The sequence below is a fragment of the Gadus macrocephalus genome, chromosome 12 (assembly GCF_031168955.1).
Source record: "Gadus macrocephalus chromosome 12, ASM3116895v1".
NCBI classification, from domain to species: domain Eukaryota; kingdom Metazoa; phylum Chordata; class Actinopteri; order Gadiformes; family Gadidae; genus Gadus; species Gadus macrocephalus.
In genome coordinates this window covers 15,035,780-15,049,327 of record NC_082393.1, presented here as the reverse complement: position 1 = coordinate 15,049,327, position 13,548 = coordinate 15,035,780, and the positions used below count along the sequence as shown (strand labels likewise).

Genomic DNA, 13,548 nt, shown 5'->3' with positions numbered 1-13,548 from the left:
CAATAGTATAATAATAGTCTGATATATTTATGTATTTATTTCCACGGGGGTTTTTGCATTTCACATTCAGCCTCTCGCCACCAGGGGGGGCTGCAGCCCCCCCACTTCCAGCGTCCCTGGAACACAGCAGTGAGGAGCCATTGCATCGCGTTGTGAAAACTCCCGGAAGTGGAAAGTGTACCCCTCAGGCTCCTACTTCCGTTCGAGGTGAATAAGGCGAATTGCCGCTCATTACATCCCATCTGCTTCACACACATAGCAGCCCCTGCGATCCCTTCCACTTCCTAACACTAACCACAATCTAGAGAGTGCAGACCCTCGGCCTAACTTACTTGGCGTCTTGATTCCTCTACTGCAGTGGTTCTCAAACTATGGTATGCGTACCACTGGTGGCACGCAAAGCACTATCAAGTGGTACGCAGAGGAATTAGAAAAAAGAAAAAAACGTTAGATTAATAACAATGCTATAAAAACACTAGTACTAATGGAAATACATTTACCATGAGATCATGTTTTCACTTGCTGTGTGTGCATGTGTATGTGTTTCCATGTCTCTGTTCTAGTGCTACCACTTTGTACAGCTGACAACAGCTAACAATAAATATTATTATTTTTAAGAATAAATGTGCCTCCTGCATGAGATGTGCGTAGCTGAATAGGGCCGCTGGCCTACGCTTCTGCATGTCATAATGGTTGTACTTCGGGAGACAAATAATTTCTGTGATGGTACGCGGTATAAAAAGTTTGAGAACCACTGCTCTACTGTATTTAGTGTAAAGGGTCAGTGTGAATGTGATGCAAAACTGAACAACCAAAGCACACAACCCACGGCAACCATGTTTTCTGAGCCATATCACTTCCATAAATGTCTGATGCACGCCTTTTATTCGCTAATGCTACATTTCATGCTTGGATTTGTGTCACCAAAGGACTCCCTCATATTTATTTAACAGTCTGCGTTTTTGATGAAAGAAAACTCATGGGAGAGAGTGCGAGAGAGAGAGAGAGAGAGAGAGAGAGAGAGAGAGAGAGAGAGAGAGAGAGAGAGAGAGAGAGAGAGAGAGAGAAACATTGGGGAGGGTGGTTGAAGAGAGTGCTTTCCCAGTGGCCTGCCCAGCCCCCATTTAGCCTGTCTGACCGGCCCACTTAAACTCAAGGTCCGCCTCTGATAGCCTCGTTTATGCACTTCTGCCTGGGAGCCGGCTGCCCACACTGGGCTTGCAGGAAGCCACAACCCGGACAGCTAGAAGAGCACTGCCCTGCATCTGCAACCCATCTGGGGGATGGTCTTAGTTCAGCACCATGGACAGCTCCCAGGTCTCACACGTCACAGATACTACTGCATTACTAATTTAACTGCTGTACCGATAAAACCAGCTCTAATACTGATTATTTTACACCAGTGATATAGACTAGTGTAATATTGATTATACTGCAGTACTGACACAGACTTCTGTAATACTAATGTAGACTACTCAATACTGATTATAATGCAGTGCTGATATATACTACTGTAATGCTGATGTTCCTAATATATATATATATATATATATATATATATATATATACTACTATACTACTGAAATGCAGACATAAAATGCTATAAGAGGGATTACATCAACTACTGCTACTGCTACTTATAGTTAGTTTACTACAATACTGATACAGAATATTGCAGTACCTGCTGCAACATGTACTCAGTGTTTGTCGAGAGTTCATACTGGGAAGGAGTTTACACCACCTATGTCTGACTCCACCCGTAATCCCTGCCTCAATCACTAACACGCTGTACTGCCACAGTACTACTTCATTAGTTACAGAATATGCTATGAATATCGTTCCACAGGTGGGATAGTGTTGTAGCTGACACCTATGTGGACTGAGTTGACACAAACATCAACAAACACGACTGGCAGGGGTAGGGTTAGATTTCTGGCCTCATAACATTAATATACCATTTTCACACAGGTGTCATCATAGCACAGACGCAGGTGTCACTCAATGCAGTAATTATGTCTCAGCTCCTTTTATCTACCATGTACCGATAGTAGTCTAGTGAGGATAAGTCTACTACATGTGTCCTCGTATATTAAAGGAGCAGACCCATAACTAGAGTTATGAGCGGCAACTGTGTTTGTCCTACAACAACTCTTTGAAAAGGATCCACTGCTTTCACTGTGTCACCCATCCCGTACTTTGATCAAGCTCATGACTCATTTATCATGAAACAATGTTTCATCGTTTTATATGGGTGAATCATGTCTCATTATGGAATTAACTTTGATTGCTTTTGGTCATGCCATATTTCGATGGTTTTAATGCATTTACTTCACAGCTAATCACAATAGTTAATTTGCAATGCTATTATGTGTCAATACTACTATTCTGTGCCTATTGAACACAGAGCCATGCTAGAAGGTTTCTCTCTAATGAGTCTCTACCCAAAGGTGACCTCCCTCGTCCGAACGTGGGCTTTGTGAATCCCACTGAGACTATAATTGTAAAAATGGGGTGGTGTAAATAAACTTGCCCTGGTACCCTTACCTGCACTGGAAAAAGTATTTCATTGAACCAATTAAAAAAATTTAGGGTAATGGTTCACATCTATATTACATAACTTGAGCCAATGACAAATATATAGCTTGCCTCAAACAATATTTCCTATGTACATAAAAACAAAATAATACAACTTGGCACCAAGTATAATTCTATTCTTTGAATGAAGTTAATACATTTAAATCGTATGTTAAATCCTAAACAAAAAAATATTGATTCACTCCAACAATTGTTTCTCATTTAAGAAATATCTATCAGAAATAATTTGTTTTATCCAATCAAAAATATTAAAATTTAATCAAACAATTGTTTCTCATTTAAGTCATAATATGCATCCGATATAATTTGTTTTATCCAATTTAAAAGATAAAAATCGAATCAAACAATTGTTTCTCATTTAAGAAATATCTATCAGAAATAATTTGTTTTATCCAATCAAAAAGATTACAATTTAATCAAACAATTGTTTCTCATTTAAACATGAACATTTTTAAACATAACATATTTTTGTATACAATATATATTAACAATCTAAATGGCAGAGTTAGGCCTACTCCAGACCTCCCTCCAGACACAGACAGGCTGTGCTAGCTCACAGAACCAGTGAGTCATCGTCACTCTGGTCAAGGCTCTCTACTGCAGGTTCAGCGAGAAGGGTCCAGCTGCAGGCTTGGGCGTTCCCGTCATGACACAAAAACGCCCATCGGGCGTTCCCGTCATGACACAAAAACGCCCATCAGGCGTTCCTGTTGCGTTTCATCGATCAATCAAGAAGAGGTGAGTGAGTTTCGCAAGGCTTGCTTTTTTGGCGGTTTTACCTCGTAGTAACTTTCCAGAAAAACGAAAGAGTTATGATGAGAGATTATGTCAGTAAGTATGATATTGTTTATTTGACAACATTGGCTGTGAAGTATTCTCATTTAAATCACTGATTTAGCTGTGGTATCGTTGTATTCGAATCCGATATAAATACTCGTGACAAGCATGGTTCGGTAGCAGCGAATGCTATGCTATCTCGTCCATAAACGTTGCATATACTATTCAGAAATCAGCAACGTTTAAGACGGTTTGTAGGTAGAGGGTAAAGTTTGCAGCGAAGGCTTTGCCGATTATTTTACTGTGAGGTTAACATTACCAAAGTACATTGTTAAGTTGGATGTTAAGGTGTCAGCTGGCAGCCTGGCATGGTAAGAGGCATGACATCGCGGCCACTCTGCTTCGTTGTGGTGACACACACATCTGATTAAACTGTGCATCGTACTAGTACGTCTAACTAACTAGTATGTTTACATGCATGGCATATCAGATAATTCTGTCTGTTCGGTCGCTGCGCAACGAATGAATAAAGATCGTTAGCACTCTGAAAAACAGATGACAGATGTGCCCGAAGTTACTACTTTATTACCTCGCTGATGACCAACGTTTAGGAAAACATGTACTTTTAATTCACCCTTGGGTGAAATCGAAGCGTAGTGTGTACTGAATGCGTGTTGATGATGATGCATATGAATTGCAACTTACACGTCTTCCAAACCTTTTCAGTACCCTGGCACATGCTTTGTCCAATGGACCATGGAAGGGACTTTACTTGGCTGACGAGGTAAAACGTGTGGCTGGCGCACGATTCATTGCATCTAGTAGAGTAGCATTCACTGGTAGACAGGCAGGCCTCTAGATTGTTTATTATGATTTAATGAAGTGTTCCTATGTGACGCTGATGGGCCCTGGTTGCTGCTAAATGCTTGTTGAAAGTGCATTGTGCACTTTTTGTATGTAGCTACAAAATGAGGGTGGATATCACTTTATAGTTTTTAGGCATTATGTACTAATAAGAATCATTGACAAATCACATTCCCCTTATACCACCACAGGACGCACCTCACCAGTATCAGAGCAACAGCTGTGGGGTGTTTATGCTGCTGGTGAGATGCATTATTTTCAGAAATGATGACCGATGACTAGTTTGCAAAACAACTAACTCATTTGTATGTTAATTTCAGTACGCAATGTATTCTACCCTCAAAAGCAATATGATTTCAGTGCCATAGTACACTGCTAAACAGTACTGTAACATGGATTTGTATTAGGCTATGAAGTCATTTAAAGCATAACTTTACTTTTCAGGGGGACATGCTCTCTATCAGGAGGTGGTGGTTGGACAGCTGTTGGAGACCTTTATGCTTGAAAGGTTTATATACTGTGTCCATGTTGCTATTTACTTATTTTTGGTGCTCACGAAGATCGTAGCCAATACACTTGTCTCTCTGTCTCTAGCCCTGCAGAACTAGCTGGCTCCTTCTCCCCCTCTCCATCTCCCCATCTCAGTCACACCTTCCAATCACTAAGCAGTGAAAGGTATTACATACTATGTCCATACTTTTCTATTTACGTATATTCTCTCTTGCTCTTTCTCAGACTTTTGATCGATCAGTGATTCCCTTTTTGTTTAATGGTGTGGGTAGTGTTGGTCTGGGCTTGTGTGATTGAATTGAAGGTTGATTATAATCCCTGTTTCTCTCCCTCTCTCTCGCTCTCCTTCACTCTTTTTCGGATCTCTCGCTCTCTCTAGCCCTGCAGGGCTAGCTGGCACACCAAGCTCACCCTCTCTATCTCCCCATCTCAGCCACACGCTCCAATCTGGCACAACAGATGACAGGCCATTCTTACCACCCGAAGTCCTTCAGCAAATTGTTCAAGAGACGCTGAGACTGGACATGGCGATGCTTGGCGTGTTCAACAGGGTTTCAAACACATTCCGAGAACTAATCAAGCCTCTCCATCCTTCCATATATATAAATGAGTTTGGCAGGGGACATTAAGCTTAATAAAGACAATCTCATATGCATAACGGTTAGAAAGATTTACAACAATGCAGGCTGTGGCAGTGGCGCTACGCCTCAAAGGCTTCTTAAAAAAGAAGAATTGGCCAAGAGCACCCCTGGTACTGAGGCACGTTGCATATGGCAGGTTTGTCATAAAAGATGTCTGCCTAGGATAATGTTCTTTTATTACTCCTTTTTCGTTTTATTTGGGACGTCTTTTTTTGCAATCCCTTTCATTTGTAAATGTGCATACTACTGTAGTAAATGTATCTGCCCAGAAATGCTGGTATTTTATTACTCCTTTCTTTTGTTTTTGTGACAAATGCTATACGATGTATAACATACATTTGTGCCTACGATGTATGTTGTAAGGTTAATTGTTACAGAGCAATTACTGTTTTTTTTGTCTTTATTGAAAACATTCAGTTGGAAAAGTAAGTGAACACTTGGAGTCAAATGGCCTACTGTTTGAGCATTCATAGTGTCTGGTAACTGGATTTGAACTGCATAATGTCCCAAGTGTTATTTTAATCTATTCATTATTTAATTTGGGCATATTCTTAAACAACTATATCAAACATCTCACTTATACCTAATACCCTACCTATACTAACCCAGACGATAATGAACATGAGATCATGGAGCCTCCCTGTAATGATCGTGTTGCATCAAGTTTGATGCAAAGTTTGGGTCGAGATCCGACACATAAATGTAAGTTAACATTCTGTAGGCCTAGCTGGCTAACGTACCCGTATTACGAGATCGAAGAAGGGGGTGCTAACGTCAGTTCTATGCTGCCCATACTACTAGATCGACGAAGAAGAACGGGGCGTTCCAGCCTGCGTAAACGAGAACGCCGGGGGGGCGTTTTAGTCTGCGTGAACGGGAACGCCCACGACACGGGAACGCCCATTTGTGTCTGCAGTCGGATGATATTGGGTTCAGCTGTAGGTGCTACCTTGAATGAATAAGCAGCTGATGTTCCAAAAAGCTTCAAAACATGATCAGGCAGCTGGTGCTCAAAGCAAGCATCACCTGACAGCTTTAATCCATATCGGATGTATAGGATGGAGTTTAAGGTCTGCAAGGACATCCGGTTCCTGAGTTTGGTTTTTACCACGAGGACTGAGCTGCCTGTAAGTGCGTTGAGACGGGGGAGGGGCCGCGCAGGCACCCGGTGCTCGTTGTGAAGAGGTAATACCGATAGTGCTTTCACCTCAAAAAGTCGCCAAAAGTCACCAATAGCAGCTGAAAAAGGAGCTCGATTTGTCGCTTGTCGCTGTTTTGAAAAAAAGTCGCCAAAGGGGTCTGAAAAGTAGCTAAATATAGGGACAAAATCGCTAAGTTGGCAACACTGCGGTTTGGTCCAGTAGTCGTAAGCGTCTTTGTATTTAATACGCATGCGCAGGCTTGTCCTTGAAATTGTACATTTGTCTAAACAAATATTTCTAAATTGAGCTCCTAATCAAATATAACAGTGTTTTAGGAAGAAAACAAAATAAATGTATTTGGATTGAATGACAAAATTATTAATCAGTTGAATACACAACCTTAAAATTTTACATTTGTCAAAATGGATATTTCTTAATTGAGCTCCTAATTAAAAATATCTATATTTCACAGTATTTTGAAATAAAAAAAAGTTATTTTAAAAATAAAACAAAAAATGTTTATTTGAATTGAATTACAAAATAATAATCAGATGAAGTACGGCTTAAAAACCTTTTTCCAGTGTGTGTCTGTGTCTGCTTGTTGTGCTAACTACTGGTGATTTACTCAACAACAAAAAACAATACAACACGGTCGTAAGGCAAATGCAGCATCTGTATCAAGACAGGTCTGAAATTTCCAAATCAATTTACTAAATGATATAGATTTGTGTACAAGATAGGCAGGACTCACAATGGTTGAGACCTTTTTTTCAGTTTTTAGGTCATCAATGGTTTCGGCTAATTCATGATCAGAGCCTGGAGAAACGGTGCGTGGAATATCCAATATTTATCAAAATGTTACAATGTAAGATGATTCAAGATGTTCTCTCATCTTATATCTTATATCTCATTCACTAACCTTACCTCGTTTATACAATATCGGTGTGATTCATCCCTTGAAACATGCTACACAAAACTCCATCAGGTGTTTTTTAGTAGTAAAACCCAGGCTTGCTTCAAGACTCCAGGAGAGTGATTCATTGTGGAACAGCTCTGAGTCTGCTCATTCACAGACCCCCCGGCTCCATGTCTACCACCGTGTGTGAAGCAGGGGTACAGGCTGTGACGGCAGCTCTAACTTGTCAGTCTCAGCAGATCCAGACAGGCAGAGAGACGCAATCACTCAGAGACCATCAAAAACACTGTATTTCTTCTTTTATCACTGCTTCGGAATAATAGGTGTCTTCCCGGCAGTTCATGATACAAAAACACGAACTAGCTAATGTGCACAACCAGACACACACACACACACACACACACACACACACACACACACACACACACACACACACACACACACGCACACACACACACACACACACACACACACACACACACACACACACACACACACAGACTCGCGTGACTGTATTTTTCTTTTACTGCTGCTTTGTTACATCAGTTCTGACAGTTCAACACAGTCTCACTCCGAGAACGTCATATACCGACTGTTGGCAAAGGCCCTTTAGCGTCGGTGACTGACGGGAAAGGTACCCTTTTTAGTCGGTCGGTGACGGTAAAGGTACCCTTCGGCATCTTCTGCATACGGAATGGGGGGTGCCTCACTACGTCTCTAATAGACGCTGTGAGCATCTTTCCTATTGGATAGTTTTTAGGATATTCTTCTGTGAAAATGGCGGACATACTTTTTATCCTGGGTGGAAAATATGATATTTTAGCATAGTTAAACCATTAAAAGTGTTTATGTAAACATTTTTAGCGAGAAATGTGCATTTTACTTTCATAATCGTCGTTCGGCGAATGTGAAGGATGTTTGGTTGGATAGATATGACGAAGAATATTTCATCGGGCGATAATGGCCGGCGTACAGGCATCCCGGGCTCACGAAAATAGGTGACACTGTCACGTTATTGAATCTATTGAAACGTGATCAGGTACACGTATTTTCTAAATGTTCGTGTCAAAAAGCACAATTTTCAAACTCATGCATATCAATTGGAAGTATTTGTCGTGATTTGTCACTAAGCACGACTTCCATCTAAGGTTCTGTCCGGGAGCTTTCTCCCTATTGTCCCTTAAGGAGCTCCGTACAGAACATTTATTGTTAAAAATTGTCTGTGATAACTAAGAATATGACAGCTTTTCCAGTCTCACCAATATGCGCACAGATCGCACGGTTTGACACTTTCAAAATGCGTGCAGTACATACGCCAAATGACCATTTCGTGTGCATACGATACGCAAAACCCAGCATTAACTACTGTGGAGGGCGGATACGCCCATTTCGCGTGCATATGATACGCAAAACCCAGCATTAACTGAATGGGAGATGCAATATTTTAGGACAGATTCACCATTTAACGTGTTTCTAATGACATTTCTAGCGAGAAATGTACTTTTCCCTTGAATAATCCTCAGTCAGTGAATGTGTATGATCTTTATTAATCTTTATTATCTGAATGGGAAATGCAGCTCACGTGTTTCCTGCTTTTGTGTTATTAAACCGTTACTTTATGTAACTTTTAATGATATCATCTTGTTAGAAACACGTATATCTGAGAGCCAACCCAGTCGCCAAAAGCATGCGTTGACAGTGTACGTTTTCGTGAACACTGGATTACGTCGCATTTCAACATAAAATAGCGTGTTATACACACACACACACACACACACACACACACACACACACACTGCATTTCGCTGCCAAATAAATAAATACTAAGGCAGAATAAAGAATAAATTAATTCATTATCATTCAACTTCAACATGCGTTATTACAGTATAGTGGTGGAGGGATGACGTATGTTGGCCAACCCGGAAGTGAGCGTCGCCCTGGGTTCCCTTGACAAAAAGCCAACGGGTTTTTCCATTTGATTTTGGATTATTGCAGAAAAATTAGCATCTTTGAAGCACCTCCTCAAAAACTGAAAATAAATAAAAATAACTGTGCTCCAAAGAAAGAAATGTAAACCAATGCATTCCGAATGGGAGTGTTTCTCCGATTTTTCCATGCTACACAGAACGAAATGTAAACCCATGCAAATAAAGACTTCATGGTAATAATCATTTAAATATCATTAATCTCCTGAGGGTGGTATTCTATTTTTTTCAACGGGGCTGAATCCAGTCACTTGACCGCCATGGTTGCTATGGTGGTTGCTATCCACCAGCCCCTCTAATCCTTACATGGCTCTAAAAACCACGCGGCAAATGAGCTGCCGTAAATTGTGTTGTTTTTGTCGTAAACTAGGGTCCGATGGTTAAAAAATAGACGGATATTCCAAGGTATCCTTAAAAGGCAGCTTGAATGTTTTTATTTTCTGCAGTTTAGACTTCTTCTATAACCTATTTTTGAAAGCAAAACACCAAGCTCATTGATTTAACAAGGCAGGGTTATTTGAAACAATTTATTCAATAAATATTTATGAGAGGTCATTCCTTCTCCTGAGTTTTCTTCCTATTTATGTCTAGTGTACAACCATACTGTCCACAAGCATCACCCCCCCCTCCCCATATGGATTTGGAGAATTGTTGCCACGTCCCAGTGGTGGAGGTATCATATATATGAAAGAGGGCATTCAATTATACTACAATGATCAATTAGGAGGCCGAAGCCCTAAAGGAAGTGATGCAATAGGTGACTGGGTCGACGACATTTAAGTAAGCTTTACTTTGAGGTCTCTTATATATCAAAGGGGGTCTCAAAGGACGCATACGCTTCAACCTGTGGCTCCAGCCCCACAGGAAATGACTCAGCAAGTGCTCCATCTCGTTGCACCTGCACCCAGCGGCTCGCTTGCAAGATTTTGGCCTGAAGTTATTCCCAGACCTACACCGTAGCCATCCAACCTGCATATCTGAGAATCAGGCCTCTCTTTAATAATGACAAAATGTATGAGAGAAATACACATTAACTTTTGACTCATAAGCGGCGTGGTGCCGGCTCCTTTTGACCTTTTGACCCCAGACTTCTGGGGGAATAGCTGAATCAATTCATTAGTCAATCAAAAGCATGTAAATATCTTCCCGGTGGCGTAAGAGGGAGAACAAGGTGTCCTCCAACATCTACGCTTCCAGGCGATTGCAACGGTGCCACACATGAGCATAATCGAACATGTTTAATGGTAGTAATTAGCTGTCGAAATTGGAGGCCTTAATCAATAATGAGCAGCTATTGATTTGCTTCCCGATAGAAATTTGTGACAAATGACATGTTATTTAGCCTCTACACGTTGAGTTGAGTCCAATGACACCAAGCATGACACTCTAGAAAATGATAACATGTATTTTACATGGTACACCTAGGTCTAGGACATGATCTCGGTGTAGCAAGAGGGCGAGCTTGATCTCATTGGACTCAGCTTAACGTGTAGATGCTAAATAACATGTAATTTGTCAAAAATCTCCATCGGGAAGCAAATCTATAGCTGGTCATTATTGATAAAGGCCTCTAAAATCGACAGCTAATTACTACCCCGAAACATATTCAAATATGATCATGTGTGGCACTGTTGCAATCGCCTCGAAACGTAGATGTCAAAGGACACCTTGTTTGCCCCGTTACGTAACCGGGAAGATATTTTACTTCTAATGAATTGATTCATATTTTAAGGTTCTCGGAGTGAGACTTTAAGCGGCTGCAGCAGAAGTGTTGAGACGAAAGATGATATCAAGACATTTATAGAATATTCCCATTCACATTATGATTCTTCGTCATAACATCCGACCAAACATCCTTTACAGTCACCAAGCGAGGATTATGAAAGTCCAGGCCCCCCCTTCCGGCACTCGGGGTCCGACTGGGCCAAGTTTAGGACAGGAAGGGCCCCCCATTCCATAGATTTGCGTCCCGATGGAGATTTTTGACAAATTACATGTTATTTAGCATCTACACGTTAAGCTGAGTCCAATGAGATCAAGCTCGCCCTCTTGCTACACCGAGATCATGTCCTAGACCTAGGTGTACCATGTAAAATACATGTTATCATTTTCTAGAGTGTCATGCTTGGTGTCATTGGACTCAACTCAACGTGTAGAGGCTAAATAACATGTCATTTGTCACAAATTTCTATCGGGAAGCAAATCAATAGCTGCTCATTATTGATTAAGGCCTCCAATTTCGACAGCTAATTACTACCATTAAACATGTTCGATTATGCTCATGTGTGGCACCGTTGCAATCGCCTGGAAGTGTAGATGTTGGAGGACACCTTGTTCTCCCTCTTACGCCACCGGGAAGATATTTACATGCTTTTGATTGACTAATGAATTGATTCAGCTATTCCCCCAGAAGTCTGGGGTCAAAAGGTCAAAAGGAGCCGGCACCACGCCGCTTATGAGTCAAAAGTTAATGTGTATTTCTCTCATACATTTTGTCATTATTAAAGAGAGGCCTGATTCTCAGATATGCAGGTTGGATGGCTACGGTGTAGGTCTGGGAATAACTTCAGGCCAAAATCTTGCAAGCGAGCCGCTGGGTGCAGGTGCAACGAGATGGAGCACTTGCTGAGTCATTTCCTGTGGGGCTGGAGCCACAGGTTGAAGCGTATGCGTCCTTTGAGACCCCCTTTGATATATAAGAGACCTCAAAGTAAAGCTTACTTAAATGTCGTCGACCCAGTCACCTATTGCATCACTTCCTTTAGGGCTTCGGCCTCCTAATTGATCATTGTAGTATAATTGAATGCCCTCTTTCATATATATGATACCTCCACCACTGGGACGTGGCAACAATTCTCCAAATCCATATGGGGAGGGGGGGGTGATGCTTGTGGACAGTATGGTTGTACACTAGACATAAATAGGAAGAAAACTCAGGAGAAGGAATGACCTCTCATAAATATTTATTGAATAAATTGTTTCAAATAACCCTGCCTTGTTAAATCAATGAGCTTGGTGTTTTGCTTTCAAAAATAGGTTATAGAAGAAGTCTAAACTGCAGAAAATAAAAACATTCAAGCTGCCTTTTAAGGATACCTTGGAATATCCGTCTATTTTTTAACCATCGGACCCTAGTTTACGACAAAAACAACACAATTTACGGCAGCTCATTTGCCGCGTGGTTTTTAGAGCCATGTAAGGATTAGAGGGGCTGGTGGATAGCAACCACCATAGCAACCATGACGGTCAAGTGACTGGATTCAGCCCCGTTGAAAAAAATAGAATACCACCCTCAGGAGATTAATGATATTTAAATGATTATGACCATGAAGTCTTTATTTGCATGGGTTTACATTTCGTTCTGTGTAGCATGGAAAAATCGGAGAAACACTCCCATTCGGAATGCATTGGTTTACATTTCTTTCTTTGGAGCACAGTTATTTTTTATTTATTTTCAGTTTTTGAGGAGGTGCTTCAAAGATGCTAATTTTTCTGCAATAATCCAAAATCAAATGGAAAAACCCGTTGGCTTTTTGTCAAGGGAACCCAGGGCGACGCTCACTTCCGGGTTGGCCAACATACGTCATCCCTCCACCACTATACTGTAATAACGCATGTTGAAGTTGAATGATAATGAATTAATTTATTCTTTATTCTGCCTTAGTATTTATTTATTTATTTGGCAGCGAAATGCAGTGTGTGTGTGTGTGTGTGTGTGTGTGTGTGTGTGTGTGTATAACACGCTATTTTATGTTGAAATGCGACGTAATCCAGTGTTCACGAAAACGTACACTGTCAACGCATGCTTTTGGCGACTGGGTTGGCTCTCAGATATACGTGTTTCTAATTAAATGTTTTATCATTAAAAGTTACATAAAGTAACGGTTTAATAACACAAAAGCAGGAAACACGTGAGCTGCATTTCCCATTCAGATAATAAAGATTAATAAAGATCATACACATTCACTGACTGAGGATTATTCAAGGGAAAAGTACATTTCTCGCTAGAAATGTCATTAGAAACACGTTAAATGGTGAATCTGTCCTAAAATATTGCATCTCCCATTCAGTTAATGCTGGGTTTTGCGTATCATATGCACGCGAAATGGGCATATCCG

The 13,548-nt window shown here is 40.8% G+C and overlaps 1 long non-coding RNA gene across 2 annotated transcripts; it reads left to right on the top strand.

Moving 5' to 3' along the window:
• The first annotated feature begins 3,812 nt into the window (after nt 1-3,812).
• Nucleotides 3,813-5,673, top strand: LOC132469063 (uncharacterized). 2 transcript variants are annotated; one of them, XR_009528324.1, is made up of 5 exons: nt 3,813-4,156; nt 4,428-4,478; nt 4,681-4,744; nt 4,831-4,911; nt 5,126-5,673. It is a non-coding gene; the product is annotated as an uncharacterized LOC132469063 (long non-coding RNA). The 2 variants fall into 2 exon arrangements; XR_009528323.1 differs by having other exon boundaries at nt 3,867-4,156; nt 4,681-4,911.
• The last annotated feature ends 7,875 nt before the right edge of the window (nt 5,674-13,548 follow it).